General features: G+C 37.6%; 1 protein-coding gene across 2 annotated transcripts in view; it reads left to right on the top strand.

Annotated features, from left to right (window-relative positions):
* Nucleotides 1-17,030, top strand: part of SLC24A3 (solute carrier family 24 member 3) — a 750,777-nt gene that overhangs the window by 663,275 nt on the left and 70,472 nt on the right. The gene's annotated exons all lie outside the window — the stretch shown is intronic.

Here is a 17,030-nt window from a genome sequence, read left to right as displayed (position 1 = left end):
AGATGTTCAAGTCATCCATCTTATAATTGGTAACCTAGTAGGGATTATTAATCTGTGGTCCTGTATGAAGTAAAGAAAACCCTGGGTAGTTGAAGATCCTGAGTGCCTTTTCAACCAAAAGAGTTCACTATTATAAGAAATAATTTACCTTTTATTTGGAGATCCAAGTGTATTTTAAAAGAAACTGGATCCATGGATTTGATTGGCTTTAATTCCTTAAAGTGCTGCTTGATGCTCGAAATATTTTTATAGCTTTTTTCTAAAATCAACATTTTTTTTCTTTTTTTCATTAAAAAAAAAAGAAGGAAAGCAGAAATCACTTTGTAACCCAGGATAAATAAATGGGAAAGCAAAAAAAAAATTGGACTCAGGTCAAATTGTTTAAGTCCCCATGTTTGAGAATGGTTCTAAACTAGGTCAGACATGCTTTAATGGAAAAAGAAATTCAGTGCATGGTATAGTCTCATTAAATTTTCTCAAATATTTGATCTATCAAAGTGGTCTTACCAGAAATATCATTTCACCAATATGTCAGATTCTCATGGAAAGACACCATGAATATAGTCAATGGAATACATTATTATGTGGCGTTGAGATAGAAGTAATAAAAAAATTAAAATGAGAGAGAGAAGGTAGGTTACTGTGGTGTAGTAGAAAGACCACTGAGACAGAAATCAGGAGATATGAATTCTAATCCTGGCTCTTGCCACTACTTAGCTCACAAACATGAGCAAAGATTTCATTCTTTCTGGCCTTCAGTTTCCCCACCTGTAAATTAGAGTATAGAGTAGATGCTATCTTCAAGCCCTTTCCACTCTAAAATTCTATGGAAAGGCAAACCTCCAAAGTCAGTTATCAATTTCCCCTTTCAACACAATGAACGATGAATCACTTTCAAAATGTAATGTGTTTATGAGTACCCCAGTGGTTTTAGTAATTCCAAGGAAGACACTGAGTGCAGGTGGTTGTACTCGGTTCCATCCCTGAGCTTCTTCAATTTCCTGCCCCTCCAGGTGAATAACAGAGAAAATAGCAATAAGAAACTATTGCAACAGGACAAACAGACTCTCTAAAATGGTTTTCTATGTTAATTAGACTTTCTCATTATGAAGAAAAGAAGACTAAGAGAGTGAATTAACACTTCCTAGGCTCAGTAAGAGATTTCAATGCTCTGTATTCTTCTCTTCCTCCCTACCCCATTATCTCCATTTTAGAAATAAGGAAGAGATTCAAAGAGGTTTAGTCAAAGGTGGCATTTGAACTCACCTTCACTCCAACTTAAGCACTCAAGTGTTGCCTCCATATTCATGGCATTGCTGAATCATTATAAAGAGTCCAAGATGAAAATCAAAAGGTTTTATCATAGCCAGAGCTCTAGGACCTATCCCCATCACATCTTTCTGGGAATTTAATATTTCTTGGAATATAAAAGAAGAGTGTGTTCATTTCCTTTCATTCCTGAAGTGCTGAAGTGACATATCCTAAAGTCTAACGTTAAAATTCTAACATAGAATTCCCAATACTAAGACAAAGTATTCCAGATTCTCTATGAGAAAAGAGGAACCAAATGCCTGGCATGAACAACACAGTAGGTGTTCAACAGGTGACATTTAACTGACAAAGGAGTGCCAATTCATGGTTACGCATTTTCTAGCTTGGGTGGTGTTTGAATCATAAGGCACACACAGCTGTCATTTTCAGAGAAAAACTGTGTGGGTAGTTTCCATGGCACCCAAACACAAAATCATTCCCAGAGTACCAACTAGTGCTTACTGATATCACAGAGAGATACATTGGTCAGGGAATTTTTCATGAGGGAACCTGTGAGCACAGTCAGTACAACTAACCAACCTACATCTGAAATATATGTCTAGTGATTATTCTAAAGCCATAGCTAAGAAACTAAAGGATTTGGGGATAGGGATACTATTTTCATCTTTTTTTCCAGTTAAAGGTTGTAATACTAGAATAGAAAGGATGATCATAGGATGAATAACTGACATTGAGTAGTACAAAATGGCATGGCTTTTGGTGCAAGCAGAATTTGGGGCTTCTGATAAGGGACCAGTGTATCTCATAATGATTGGAAAGGACTTTTAGCCTATATATAAGGAATAACTTTCTACTTATCAGAGCTATCTATAAATGGAGTGGACTGTCTCAGGAGCTAGTGAGTTCCTCCTCATTGGAAGTCTCCAAGCAAAGGCCGGATGACTACCTGTCAGGGATATTGGAGAGGGATTTATTTGTACATACATGTTAGAACTCTGAAGTCTTTCTCAACTCTTTAATTCTGAGTCTGGCAGGAAACTTACCAAAATTAAGATGACTCAAATTTGAGGGTAAAGGAAAAAAGAAGCCACTCAGATAAAGTTGTAAAACGAAATACAATGGAAGATAAATGTTACATAGAATTAAATAACATGACAGAGGTAAGTACCTAGAAATTTTCTGGAGAAAAATAACAAGAAAGAAGGTCAGAGGAAATCTGCATAACTTTGGATAATTACCTTGGATAATTACATGTATACAGTTTAATAAATAAATCAAACTTGCAAATTCAAAACAAAGAGATAAATAGACTCTCATAGGTATCATGATCCAATCAGATCTGATCACTGTGTGGGATCAGATTCATAACTGTGTGGATCAGATTCATAACTGTGTTGAAAGGATATACCTTTAGTCTTTAATGAGGTGAAAAGGGGCAGGAATAATCTTGTATATTAAGGAGCTATATAGAGCTATAAGAATCCATAAACCTGAGGGAAGACACAGTATTGAGCCCATCCTTGGGTGAGTATAAAATGAGAGAAAGGAATAGAAGTGATATTCTGAGAACATACAACACACCATCTACACAGATCATGGAAAACACATGCATGATGCTTTCCAAATTCTAATTCTATGATCTTTACCAAAACCAGCACAGGGGCAAGATATAGGAATTATGGGGAAAGTTCAAACTTTCAAATGACTGCTAAATGTCCAATTATGCTAAAAATAAAACATATGATAATGTCTCAATGACCCAGTTGGAATTTCAGTGCTCAGATGACAGAGGAAGAAATGAGAATACCTATTCTGGGCTTCATTCTGACCAAGAAAAGTCATAAACTCACAGGATTTAGAACTGGAAAGGATTTAGAACTAGAAATGACCTGAAAGATCATTTTGTCTAAGCTCCTCATTTTATAGATGAAGAAATTGAGGTCCAGAGAGGGAGAATACTATTCAAGGTCAGTGAAGTAGTTAAGCATCAGGACTGGGATTTAGACTGTTTCTTGATATGGAAATGATGAGAATCTTGGGGAAAAGTTGACCTTGTTAGAAAATAACATTGAGCATAGTCAGATGTGCATTCTCAAACATTTAGCAAATCACAGTAGTTTCATGGAAAAAAAGTGTATAATCCCATAACTAAAAGATAATTGGAGTTTCTCTAATTCTCCAGTAGAATTGGTATTTCATCAATGTAGGCAATGGGTCCAATAATATAGATTTCAACCCATTCGTGCCTTCTCATTCTGTGTGACTCTTATTCGTGCTCTTCCATAAATTTGCCACAGAGAATATACCTAATGCACTGACAGCAACACTTTTCTAATTTTCCTAAAGTCATGAGGATACCAAAAGAGGGAGTCAAAAAAATTTAGGTTCTGACAGTGCAGTAATAAAGGAGGCATATGAAACCAATGTGGATGCATAGCAGTCTCTGATAATCTCAGATTTACAAAGGTCATGCTGTGAAGATGAAAAGGTCACATAATTATGTATGAATACCCTGAATCTATAAGACTAATATCAAGAAAGTCAAAGTTCAGAATGGTCTGATATTCTTTAAAATTCTAAGGAAAATAAAGAATTTTGGTTGGGATTTTTTGTTATCATTACTGTGTTCAAAACAAGTTGAACAAGGAAAGAACAGACCCAATTCTTGGGGAAATAGTATAATGTTACTGAGGACTAAAGAAGAAAAAGCTACACAATTTCCATTTTACTTCCATGTTTTTCTATAAAAAAAAAGAATAACCTGCATTCTGAAAAGTATAGAATACATGTCATTGAGAAAATTGAAACCTAAGACAGGTCAAATGAGAATAATAGAGCACCTAGCCTTTTAAAATGAATTCAAGTCTCCAAGCCCAGACAAATCACAAAAAATGTGCTGAAAGAATGTAGATGCAATCATGGTGTACTTGTTGATAATCATCATGAGAAATCATATACAGTGGGAGAGGTGACAGGAGATCAGAGATAGGCAAAATTTGTTCTACTTTTCAAAAAGTAGAAAAAAGTATAGAGCAGGAAGTGCATAGAATTCCAAATGGCAGAAACTATAAACCTGAAGGTTTTACATGAATAGCTGGTAAGATCCTAGAATAAACAGATGATTTGTGAGTATTTATAAAAGAAAGTGTTGTTGTTCTGTCGTGTATAACTGTACGACCCCATTTGGGGTTTCCTTGGCAAGGATTCTGGAGTGGTTTGCCATTTTCTTCTCCAGCTCATTTTCAGATGAAACTGAGGCTGGATTTGAACTCAGGGAGATGAATCTTCCTGACTCCAGGCCCAGTACTCTATTCACTACACCACCTAGCTGCCATACAAGAAAGTAATAACCACAACTTATTGGATTTGTAGTCAGGGATTTGGGTTCCCAGCTCTACCACTTCCTACCAACTATTGGGCAGTAGCTTCATGTGTCTGAGCATCAGTTTCCTCATCACGATAGTAGAATAAATGTCTGCGGAATTCCTTCTAGTTCTAAATCTGATGATTCCATGACTATGAACCATCAGGAGTGTACTAGTCAATCAGTTAACAAACATTTATTAAGCACATTTATGTGACAGGCACTGTTCTAATCACAGGAAATAAAAAGAAAAATGAAACACTTTCTGCCTTCAAGGAGCTTACATTCTATCAGGAGAGGCAATTTGTTTACATATAAATATGCATGAAATAAGAATATGTAAGAGGTGACATCTGAGCTGAACTTTGAAGGAAACTAGGGATTCTAAGACATAAGGAGAGAATATTCCAGGCATGGGGGACACCCTAGGCTAAGGCAGTGAAACAGAAAATGGAGTGTCCTGTGTGGGGGACAGCAAGGCCAGTTTGGTTGAATTGTAGAGTATACGGAGACTAATACTTAATAATGGAAGGTAGGTTGGAGCCAAATTCTAAAGGGCTTTAAATACCAAGCAAATGTTTTTATTTCCTTATAGGGATAATAGGGAACTACTAGAGTTTATGGAGATATGGAGCCATCTAGGTGGCTCAGTGGATAGAGTTCTGGGCCTCGAGCCAGGAAGACCTGAGTTCAAATTCATCCTCAGATACTTATTTGCTGTGTGACACTGGGCAAGTCACTTTACCCTGTTTGCATCAGTTTCCTCATCTGTAAAATGAGCTGGAGAAGGAAGTGGCAAACCACTCCAGTATCTTTGCCAAGAAAACCCCATGGAGTATTAGTGTGTGATGGTCCACAGGGTCGTGAAGAGTCAGGCACAACTGAACAACCAAGGTTTGTTGAGCAGGGGTGTAACATGACCAGACCCATGTTTTACAATATTGTGTTACCAGCTATATGGTGTATGGATGGGGGAGGAGGGAGAACTTAAGGTAGAAAGACCAATTAGGAAATAGTCTAGGAGCTAAGTGATAACAGCGTGAAATAAAATGGTGTCCATATCAACAGAGGGAAGGGGATAGTGTTTATGATGTGGAGATAGAACCTACCAGACTTGGGAACTTATTGGCTACATGAAGTACAAGAAAGAATGAGGGGTTTAAAGAGAGAAAAGGTTTGGAACAGTTCCTGTGGGGAATGCAAGATTATCAATTACAGAGAAGTAAAAGGATTGCCTTGTGGCATCAAGGTGAGATTAAACAATATAAATATGTAGTGGACACAGTAGGTACAATTGTGTCACTACTACAAATTTGTACCACAGTAGTTTTATTTCTTCTTCATGATATGGTTATTAGACTGAGATAAATGCTGTGAGACAGTGTATCTCGATTTCAGCAAGACATTTGACAAAATGTGTCCCATGATATCCTTGTCAACAGGATAAAGAAATGGAGCTAGATGATAATATAGCAGATGAAGTCATAGCTAGCTAAACACCACCCCCTAAAGAATGGTGAATGATGAACTGACATAAACCTGAAGAAAGGTTTCAAATGGAAGCACACTGAAGAATCTGGTCAGCATTTTATCAAGAAATCCTAAAATTTGAGGGTTGTCAGGGACCTCAGCAGCATTCTAGTCCAAACCACATGTGAAATAAAGCTACACTATGACATATTCAACAAATACTTGACCATTCTCCTCTTAAAACCCCCAAAGAGGGGAAACCCATCAGCTCTCAAGGCAACCATTCCAATCATAGAAGAAATTCAATAGGGATAAATAGAAATAAATGCCTGTTTTTAGGTAAAAAAAATCAATCCTTCAAACATAGGACTAGAGGTGTCCTGTCTTCACACAATTCATATGAAAAGGACTGTGATTATAGCTTATCTCAATCTTGATATGAACTCATTATGATCTGACTGCTAAAAGCTAAGGCAATCTTATACCTATTATTAGTAATATTGGGTCCAGATTAAGAGAATTAATGGTCCTACCTTCCTGTTTGTAAGCTCTAATCAGCCCACATTTGCAATATAATTTACATATCTAACACTCTTTAAAAGGAACATTTTTACAAACCACAGTGCGTTCAGAGGAGAGGGGCAAGGATGATTTGTCTTAAAACCATGTCACAGGAGGAACACTTGAGGGTACTAAAGAGGTGTAGTCTGGAGAAAAATGAGAGATACAATGTTTGCCATTGAATATTCAAAGAGCTATTATGTGGAACAGAGAATAGACTTATTCTGTGTTGTTCCAAAAGGCATAAATTAGATCAGTGGGTGGAATTTATAGGGAGACATATTTTGACTCAATATATGAGAAGATTTTTCATCATTTAGAGCTATCAAAAAATGGAATGGGCTGCTTTCTGAGGTAATGAACTTCCTGCCACTAAAAGTATTTGAGCAAAGAGAGAAACTGTTTAACTACTTTTCAGAGATTTTTCCCACTATTCCTAAAATATGTGATTAGATGAACTCTAAGGTTACTTCCAACATTAAGATTCTTATTTATTTATTTATTTATTTATTTATACTTAGGGGGAAAAAGGAAAATAAAATTTACTTACTTTTTTTTTTAGTTTTCAACATTCACTTTTATAAGATTTAGAGTTCCAAATTTTTTTCTCCCTCCCTCCCCAAGATGGCAAGCTTGATATAGGCTATACACAACATTAGGATTCTTTGAACAGTTTTATAAACTATTAGAATCTTTTATAAGTGGAAGAGTAAATCTTGAGCTATTTAGTAATGACTGTGGTTTATGCTCTGATTTTGTTATATTCTGTTTGTTTTTTTTATTTTCTGACTAAAAATCACTGAGTCTATAATGACCTATTTCTGAGGTAACATATGACATCCTTTCAGCATTTAATAGTGATGTCATTCACAATATGAATAAATCTTTTCCATCAAAATAGATTATCAGATTCCCTCTTTCCCAATCATACAAGGTGTCCTAAAAGTCTTTGAGGAGTTTTAAGCTGTTAAATACTGTATGTTTATATTTGAGTGTATCCCTGCTGGACTGGGAGAAGAGCAATCTTAATACAAATTGTGAATTGATCTGGGGGTGGGGGAATATCACCCTACCTGATCTGAGAGAATCTGAGTTGGGAGTCAAAGAGAGAAAGGACTGTAAAGCAGAAAACTTGAAGCTGCCTAAGAGAACTTTTCAAGTCATGAGAGAATTAATAAAAGTTTAAAAGGCAAAAAGAAGGAGAATTTATGGCATAAGATGAAAGAAAAATAGAAGTTCATGGAGGCTGACTTAGGCTGTGTCCTTGGGAAAAACATGAGTTTAGTAAATTCTGGTCATTGAATGCAGGAATAGTGAGCAAATCCCTCAGAAATGTGATGGGGTAGCTGCCAAAAGCATGTTGAGGGTATGAGTTGGAAGAACCTCACCAAAAAAGATTGTGGTTTCTTCTAAAGCTCGGGACTGGGGGGGAGGGGGAATTGTCCACACAGGACAAGAGTGGGAAGCTCAGAAAGGAGCATACAGAATTATCTTTTAAGCTGAACCTGGTAATTGTAACTATACTGCATGATTGTATAGTCATTTACCTGCATGCAATCAGTTTGTGCCCTGATGTTCCTCACAATGTAGGAAAGCAGATTTTACACTTTCTGAGCATTATAATTGGGTGTATTATCATGGAGAAAGGATATCACAGAGGAATATGGAGCTAAATGAGGCCCAGGATTACAATCTATGCAAAAAGACAGCCCCACTCTTACAATAGCTTGAATAGAGACAGTATAACTGACTGGAAAGGGCAGCTATTTGGGCACAATTGATAGAGTGCCAGGCTTGAGTCAAGATGAGTCATCTTTGTCAGTTCAAACCTGGCCTCAAACATTTACTAGTTGTGTGACCCTGGGCAAGTCACTTAACTCTGTTTGCCTTAGTTCCTTATCTGTAAAATGAGCTGGAGAAGGAAATAGCAAACCACTCCAGTGTCTGTGCCAAGAAAACACCAAATGGGCCGACAGAGTCTGACATGACTGAAAAACAAGTGAACAACAAAAACAATGCCTACAGATCAACATCAGGAGGCTTCTGCAATTGGGGGCAATTCATCATAGAAATGATCAATTTGTAGATAATAGATGAGAGGCTGCATGATACAGTGGATAGAGAACCAGCCTCAGACTCAGAAGGACTCCAAATAGGTTTGGGTCCCACCTCTCCCATGTAATTTTTATATGACCGTGGGCAATTTCACTTCTCAGTGCCTTGGGCAACACGCTAAAACTATAATTTGCGGAACACGTGCTGATCTTTATTGGGAGAGAAAGTTCCTCATCAGGGGCTCCCTATACTGCTGAAATCATTGGACTGACCAAAAATTTATGTATTATATACACATGTACATATATGTACACATATATGTTGTGTGGCCAGTATTCAGTTTATGTGAAGCATTGCTGTGTTTTGGTCAAAGGAAGCTGTTTCTAGGCACCATAGAGCAATGCATTGCTCCAGGCTCTTCTTGAAACATTAGGAAATACTTTGCAATAGCTCAATGTACTGTCATGCGCATCTTGTATCAGAAATTTAGCTTAGTCTTGTCTTAACATGGGAAAACAAAGCAGGTGTTCCTGAGTACATTGTAACCATCTGGTGATGCAATGCAAATCCTCTACTCTACATGATAGATAGCCCAAAGCATTGCCTTTGAACTAGTGCCAAAATGTTATGTATCACCGGTTTTTCTTAGTATGTGGTAACTGATGGTGCTGAAGTGGGTTATGTGATCAGCACCAAGGTAAAGGACTTGATTTTGGTTCCCCTCAGCTTGTGATCAGCTCTTCTACCAGGTCTACAGACAGGTTATTTACCTTCAGAGTATATGTTTTGAGGACACCTAGGATCATAACATATAAATAGGGAAGGCACTTTAGACATCATCTGGGCCAACTCCCTCGTTTTGTGAGTGAGGAAACTGAGACTCAGAGCACTTAAGTAATTTTCCCCAGGTCACTCAGCACATAAGTATTAGAGCTGAGATTCAAACTCAGGTCTTCTGAATACAGTTGTATCACACCCTAACGCTAATTCAAAGCATCTCTGTTTAAAGAAACAGAAAATATCATGGCCTCTGTTATTTTCTTAGGTAAAATAGCAGCTTTTTTATTTCAAGTCTGTCTCAATAAAATTGCAGTGGCTGCTTCCTAGAACACTTGAGAATTCATACTGAGAATCACTGATATTTAAAGAGCATTACTCCTGTGGTAGAGCGCTGGGCCTAGAGTCAGGAGGACTCATCTTCATGAATTCAGATCCAGCTTCAGACACTTAATAGCTGCATGACTCTGCTCAAATCACTTAACCCTGTTTGCCTCAGTTTCTCATCTGTAAAATGAGCTGGAGAAGGAAATGGTAAACCATGCTAGTATGTTTGCCAAGAAAATCCTAAATAGGGTCATGAGGAGTCAGATACAACTGAAAATGACTGAACAACAATCTCCTTTGAGCCTCATAGCAAGCATTCAATTGAGTACTAGAGGTAGTGTTGTCCCCCTTTTATAGAAGAGGAAACTGAGACTCAGTGAAACAATTTGCCCCCATAGTTAGTAACTGTCACAGGTAGAACTGGAACCTTGGTATTTCTGTCTTCAAGTCCAATACTCTATCCACTAGGAGATATTGCCTCTCTGATAGCCTGGTGCTAATCTTCAGGGCTAGCCCTCAATATAAAGTTGTGAAAGAAGCAAGGTTTGTTTCCAATGTCTCTAGAAATCCTTCCCAACTACCCTCATGCTGCCAGGGCTCCCCAACAAAGTGTCATTTCTGAGAACTGAGAAATGAGGAAATGGACCATGCTAAAAAGACCACTACCAAAAATCCAGTACCACTCAACAGTTCAAGTGAAATCCATGGAACTAAACAAGGGGTTCTGGTCACAATATAGTTATGTAGGGCAATGCTGTCAAATTCAAATGGAAAGGGATTCCTGTGGGCCACCTGTTGATTTAGAAAACCACAAATTAACATTATATATGTTATATTTTTATTTATTTTACTAAATAAATTTATGTTTCCCAATTACATTTTAACTTAATTTGGATTTGTTTTGCAGCATGGGGGTGGTGGGTTTGACACCTCTGATGTAGGGAATAGGAACATGGATGGAGAACGTGTTCTAAAACCAGTTGAGCAATCTAAAGGAAAGGACCCCTTGACCACCATTAGCCATGGTCTAGACCATGGGTGGGGAACCTGTGGCCCTGAGACCACATGTAGCCCTCTAGGTCCTCAGGTATGGACCTTTGACTGAACCCAAATTTCACAGAACAAATCCCTTTAATAAAAGGATTTGTTCTGTAAAACTTGGACTCACTCAAAAGGTTGCACCCAAGGACCTAGAAGGTTCCTCACCTCTGGTCTGAACAGAGTCCCAGATATAAGATTTCTTATCAAGTAAGAGAGAATAGAAGATCTGTAGAGGTTCCAGTGACAGTTGAGAGATGTCCAAGCAAGCACACAATGTCAGAGAAGTCCAGCATTAAGGAGTGACTTTATCAATGAGAAACTGAGGTTCAGAGGCAGAAAAACAAGGAACTGGGTATAAAAAGTAGCATAACTTCATGGAAAGAGCATTGGCACTAGGGTCTCAGAATCACAGAATTTGAGAGGTAGAAGGAATCTCAGTGGCTCTTTAGTTGAACCCACACATGAAGGAATCTCCCCTAGAACATAGTCAAGGCATCTAGCCTCCTCTTGAAGACTTCCAAGAAAGAGGAAGCTAGCACCTCTTAAAGGCTAACCATTCCACTTTAGGAAATTGGCTTTTTGGCCACTTCTACCCATCATTCCTGTTTCTGCCAGTGTCTAGTCTGGGGTCAAATAGAGCAAATCTTCCACAGGACAGTCTAGAAATACTTGAACACGACTATCACATTCCTCTTGAGCATTCTTTTCTCTAGGCCAAACATACCCAGTTCCTTCAATTCAGTCCTCATAGCTCAGAAACTCAAGGTCTTTCATCATCCTGGTTGCTCTTCTCTGATTAGTCTGTAGCTTCTAAATATGCTTCTTAAACCATGAACACTGAACTGAACACAATACTCCAGATGTAGATGAGTGGGTTTATCACTAACCTTCTTGGGAACCCAAGATTACATTTTACTCTTTTGGATGGCTCCTCCCACTGCTGACTTATATCAATCATTCAGCCCACTAAAACACCCAGCTCTCTTTTCAGAAAAACTGCTATCTATGCAAGATTCCCCCATCTTATATTTGTGAAATTGATTTTTGTATCCAAGTGCAAGACTTTTTACATTTATCCCTATTGGATTTCATCTTACTAGAATTAGCCCAATATTCTAGCCCACTGGTGTTAAATTCAAATAGAAATAGAGCCCTGAAAGCTGCATATTGACTTAGAAAACCACATTATCCATGTTGTATTTTTATTTAATTTGTTAAATATTTCCCAATTACATTTTAATCTGGTTCAGCCACTCCTAAACTAAGTGTGACACCTCTGTTCTAGCCAGTCAAGATGCTTTTGGATCTTAACACTTTCATTGTGTGTTAGCTAGCACTCCCAGCTTTATATCATCTGAAACTTTGATATGCACACCATCTGTCCCTTTATCCAAGTAATTGATAAAAATGTTAACAGCCCATGGCCAAATACTACTCCACAGTAGACCTCCTGCCATATTGACACTGAACTTTAACCACAAACCTACTGAGGCTGTCTGATTGTACCGTTGTCTAATCCATATCACACCATCTTCTCCACAAAAATAGGAGAAGATATTTTATCAAAAATCCTATCTAAAACAGAAATGAGGCTAGTCTGGTATGACTTGCTCATGATGAAACCATGTTGGCTCTTTAAAATCACTGCTTCCCTTTCTAGATATTTGTCAACCAATCTCCTTAATAATCCTTTCTATAATTTTCCCAGAGATTGAAATCAAATTCACAGACCTGTAATTTACAGGTACTTTTTTCCCTCTTTTTTGAAAACTGGGAAATTTGCCCTCCTCTGATCTTATACCATCGCCATTTTCCGTGATCTTTCAGATATCGCTCGCTTTGCAATCACATCTGTCAGTTATTATTCATCTGGATCAGGTAACTTACCTTGGGTAGCAACTGCCTGATAGTAATTTTTGTTCTTTCATTTCCAGAGCAGAGATTATTCTCCTTTCAGAGAAATCAAGATGGTGAAACACATAAGAATTGAACAGTTATACCTTTTCTCTGTCATCAGTTATCATCTTCCCATCCATCCCAAGCAAAAATTGAATCCATTCTCTTATCTGCCTTTTTCACCTGCTATAATTTTTATATAAAAATTTTTGTTGCCCTTATCTCACCAGTCTTAGCTTGTTCTAATTATTATTATTATTGGGCATTCCTGAAACTATTTTACAGAGCCTTCAGGGCTCTATTTCTATTTGAATTTAACACCAGTGGGCTAGAATATTGGGCTAATTCTAGTAAGATGAAATCCAATAGGGATAAATGTAAAAAGTCTTGCACTTGGATACAAAAATCAATTTCACAAATATAAGATGGGGGAATCTTGCATAGATAGCAGTTTTTCTGAAAAGAGAGCTGGGTGTTTTAGTGGGCTGAATGATTGATATAAGTCAGCAGTGGGAGGAGCCATCCAAAAGAGTAAAATGTAATCTTGGGTTCCCAAGAAGGTTAGTGATAAACCCACTCATCTACATCTGGAGTATTGTGTTCAGTTCAGTGTTCATGATTTAAGAATAAGAGTTGCCTCACTCTTATACTCATCTTCTGTTACCTGGTCTTGCTTCCATCTTACATTTTTTTAAATGTAAGCTGATTGGTGAATTTTAAAATCCCGTTTTCTCCCTCAAAGGACTTGTTTACCATTGTATCTTCAGAATGTCATTTTTGAGTATCTCCCATTTCTCCTGGATTAAGGTCCCCTAAAGCATTTTACTCCATGGTATCCTAGCTGTCTTTCCTCCAAACCTACTGAAATCTGCTTTCTTAAAATCTAGGTTGTATGTTAGACTCCACACATATTTCCTTGCATTTATCATAAGCTCTAGGATGGCATGGTCACTTCCCTTCAAGGTTCCCATCATTTCCACTCTAGCAACCTGAGACAATATTTATAAAGCACTTAGCACAGTACTGGCACATAGTAGGTGCTATACAAATGCTTGTTCCCTTCCCCCTCTCTATTAGTGACAATCAGATCCAGACTAGAATTTTCCCTTGTTGATCTCTTCACTTTTTGAAAGATGAAATTATTCAAAAAAGCAAGTCAAGAAGTTACTAACTCCTATCCTTTTGGCACAGAGAGAGAGTTCCAGTAGATGCCATTGGCAAAGTTTCAGTTTTTATTGGAGTTTTTAGGTTAAAGGAAATTTTATTAAATGATATTCTTTTTTTTTGGCTTGGCAATTGGGTTAAGTGACTTGCCCAGGGTCACACAGCTAGTAAGTGTTATGTGTCTGAGGCCGGATTTCAACTCAGGTCCTCCTGACTCCAAGGCCGGTGCTCTATCCATTGTGCCACCTAACTGCCCTAAGTGATATTCTTTTGAAAAATATTTTGAATATAAATAAATGGTCTATACATTGAATATTATGACATAATTTTATTAATGATTGAAACTCAACTGTAGTGTAAAATAAAACAGAAAATGCACCTCCCTCCCCCCTCCACACACACTATGATTAAGGCCCAATAACTGTAAAGTTTTGAAGTCCCTACCACTGGGCAAGCCAAGCTAAAACAATGGTTATGGTTTCTATTTTAGTAGGATAGGAAAAAATACTGTCCATCCCAAGTATCACACTGACGGGCATCAATCCTTTGGCCCAGGTGATCCTCAGCATCAAAGAAAAGGAATACAAGGAGGGCCCGTGTTCACCTCCCATGTTGTAAAACAATTATAGGCCAACAGCATTTGTGGTACCCAAAGGGCTCCTGCAATTCCACTAATTTGTAGTAGGAAATTTCTCACCTTTTGTGCTGTGCAAAATGTCAGCACCACCTGAGTGAAAGCAAAAGGTTTCTTTGTCACAGTTTTCCCAGAAGGGAGTGGGGGTGAGAGGACCTCACATATGGAATGTCATCAGCTGTCACTGTAATGAAACAGAAAGACTTTTCTGTGGTACATGTGGAATGTGACTTGGAAATGCTACTGTCCTGTTAATTAGAATATCATTTTAAGTCCAGAAAAGCTTATTTTATGACTGTAAAATTGCATTTTCTCATGAAGAACATTTACACCCACATTGAGGATAAATGAGTGCCTCGCAGATGTGTGGGAAGAGCAGGGCCAGTGACATGTCTGTGACTGGTTATCCTGTTACTATTCTCCTGTCTAAGCAGCATGGTATAGTGAGGAGAGGATTTATTGGCTTTGGAATCAGAAGACTTAGGTTTGGGGCAACTAGATGGATAAGGTATGGGGTTTGGAGTTAGAAAAACCTGCCTCAAATCCTGCCTCAGTCACTTACTAGCGGTGTGACCCTGGGAGATTTATTTAATCTCTCTGCCTCAGTTTTCCTATCTGTAAAATGTAGACAATGATTGCACCTACTTCATAGGGTGGTGGTAAGGATGAAATGAGACAACAGTAAAGCACTCTGCAAACCTTAGTAGTGCTTTGTGGATGCTAGCTAGTTTTATTATGATTTTCCTTTCTTGAATCCCAACTCTGACACCAACTAGTTGTGGAACTGAGGGCAAGTCATTTATCTTCCAATGGTTTAATTACTTCACCTGAAAAAAAAATATAATATTCATACTGGAGCAGCTAGGTATTGCCAGGCCTGGAGTCAGGAAAACTCATCTTTCTGAGTTCAAATCTGGCCTCAGACACTTACTAGCTAGGTGACCCTGCATAAGTCACTTAACCCTATTTGCCTCAGTTTCCTCATCTATAAAATGAGCTAGAGAAGGAAATGTCAAACAGCTCCAATATCTGTACCAAAAAAAAAATCTCAAATGGGATCACAAAGAGTCAGACAAGATTGAAAACTACTGACTGAATATTCTCACTTTCTACCTAATAGTATTGTTGCAAGGAAAGTACCATGTAACCTTAAACCCCATTATAAGTGAGTTACTATTAACAATAGTATGTTGTGCAGAAATATATGCACAGGTGACTTAATTTAAATTCACACCCCTCCCCAACTAAAATTTCAAAATAGACTTTTTTCTTAATGACTTACAGAAATAATTATACCCACAGCAAAGAAGGGTCACTTTTGTTTGGTGGGACACCGCGCCTCCCCAGCACTGGAAGTATCTCTTTGGCAAAATGAGGCCTACTGGAACAAAAGCCATCCCATATATACTTTCCATGAGTAAAAACATCTCTGCTGAGCTTTCTCTCTTTATGGCAAATGTGAACTTGGATTATGATCTGCTGATTCTCATTTGATACTCCAATAAGGTTATATTTCAATTTCTACTGATTTATCTTGAATAACTAAAACTACTTAATCTTTGGATTGCACTGCTAAAGTTTCTTAGTCATTACAGATGTTTTCATTGATAGCTCAAGGATAGGATACAAAATATTACTGAAAATAGAAGTGAGAGCCAGACAGTAGAGAGCTTTAAATGCTAGGCTGATGCACTAGAGGCAATAGGGAGTCTTTAAAGAATGGATTATAAATTCCTCTCCACTATGTTATCAGGATCTCAGCTCACTGAAATTGGAAAGAACCAAATGAATATTGGTAAAAATATATTTTGGGAAATATGAAAGTGGAGAAGTTAGGAAAACCAGCATGTTGAAGTAAACTTTCTTTTGTATATCTCTTAAACACTTTTATGTTTTATTTTGATTATATTTATGAGCAGGTCTTATCTTTCTGACTAGATTATACAATCAGAGAGTACAGAGTTCATCAAGTCCCGCCACCCCATGATTTTACAAATGAGGAAACTGAGGCCAGAGATGTTAAATGAATTATCCAGTGTCACATAGCTAATAGCAAGAAAGATTGAAGGTTTTAATCATGAATAGCTAGGTGAATGATGGTGCCACTAAAAGAAATAATGAAGTCAGAAGGAGGAGCAGAATCAAAAGACTTATTAACTGGACTTACTATCTTTCCTTAGGTTGAAGTCAATTGAATTAATATCTATTGAATAGATTTAATACATGTTTGTTGAATTCAAGGAAAAACAATATCCAGTTTAAAACCCCAGACCTAAAGGATTATTGTATAGTCATTTTTCAGTCACGTCCAACTCTTTGTGACCCCATTTGGGGTTTTCTTGGCAAAGATACTGGAGTGGTTTGCCATTTCCTTCTTTGGCTTATTTTATAGATGAGGAAACTGAAGCAAACAGGGTTAAGAGACTTGTCCAGGATCACACATCTAGTAAATGTTCAAGGCCAGATTTG

The sequence above is a fragment of the Vombatus ursinus genome, unplaced genomic scaffold, assembly GCF_900497805.2.
Source record: "Vombatus ursinus unplaced genomic scaffold, bare-nosed wombat genome assembly UNPS02014841.1, whole genome shotgun sequence".
Classification (NCBI taxonomy): domain Eukaryota; kingdom Metazoa; phylum Chordata; class Mammalia; order Diprotodontia; family Vombatidae; genus Vombatus; species Vombatus ursinus.
Note: the sequence above shows the minus strand (reverse complement) of the source record. Positions and strands in the feature narration are given on the sequence as shown.